Consider the following 857-nt stretch of genomic DNA (forward strand, 5'->3'; position numbering starts at 1 on the left):
GATGTCTGAACGGTGTTGTGTACGAACAGAACAATTCGGGTCGCTGTCTGATCCATGCACCGCTTTACATACAGCTTCAGATCGTCAACCTGCAACCCCCCGTCGTCAGCCCCACATTCACCACTCGTGGTCTGCCCGCCCGCATACGACCTCTCGCTAACCAGAAACGGAAATGAGAACGCGGGAAAGGCAAAAGAAGGGACAACGCGGGCCGCTACTAACAGGACCGAGCAACGTGTGCGCGGGTTTTTACCAGAGCGGCCCGCATGTGAATCTGTGAAGCTGCTCATGTCAACCACAATATTATCGGTATCACACAGCACAGTCAGCGGGAAATCATTTTTAACAACAGCACAAGCAACACCAGCGTCTGTGAGCCGTGCCTTTTTCGGGCTTTGTAGGGGGGCGCCGTGCTGGCTTGTCATCCCCCCCGCGGCAATAGGTGTTTTGTTTGCTGTGTCTTGCGCTGCGCTGCACCCGGGAGCCCGCAAACCCCAGGAGGAGACTGGCATGCGGACCAGTTTTGCCTCGTTTGTGAGTGGACCGGCGAGGTAGTGGTGGCCGCCCTCGGGAAGTGTTCGTTGTTCGTTGCTCGTGGTAGTTGAACAACTGGCCTTCAAGCGAGTTCTCCCTTTGTGTTTGTCTTCTTTGTCTTCTTTGTGCAACCGTATCTCGGCTTTTGTGGTGTGTCGTCTCAGGCCCGTGGTCCTCCGTGTATCTCTTTCCTTGCTGGCTGCGTGGGGCTGCGCTTGTTTAGGAGAGTCTTCTGAGGGGCCGTACCTGACGTGNGTAGGTCTTCCCTTGCCTCGGGTTTTGAGTGTGTAGTGGAGCCCCCTGAGTAGGGCCTCTGCCCCCGG

General features: G+C 56.5%; 1 protein-coding gene across 1 annotated transcript in view; it reads right to left on the minus strand.

Moving 5' to 3' along the window:
* VOLCADRAFT_100597 (uncharacterized protein) overlaps positions 1 to 857 on the minus strand; it is a gene marked incomplete at both ends in the record, with an annotated part of 17119 nt that overhangs the window by 2734 nt on the left and 13528 nt on the right. The gene's annotated exons all lie outside the window — the stretch shown is intronic.

The sequence above is a fragment of the Volvox carteri genome, assembly GCF_000143455.1.
Source record: "Volvox carteri f. nagariensis unplaced genomic scaffold VOLCAscaffold_129, whole genome shotgun sequence".
Taxonomy (NCBI): Eukaryota; Viridiplantae; Chlorophyta; class Chlorophyceae; order Chlamydomonadales; family Volvocaceae; genus Volvox; species Volvox carteri.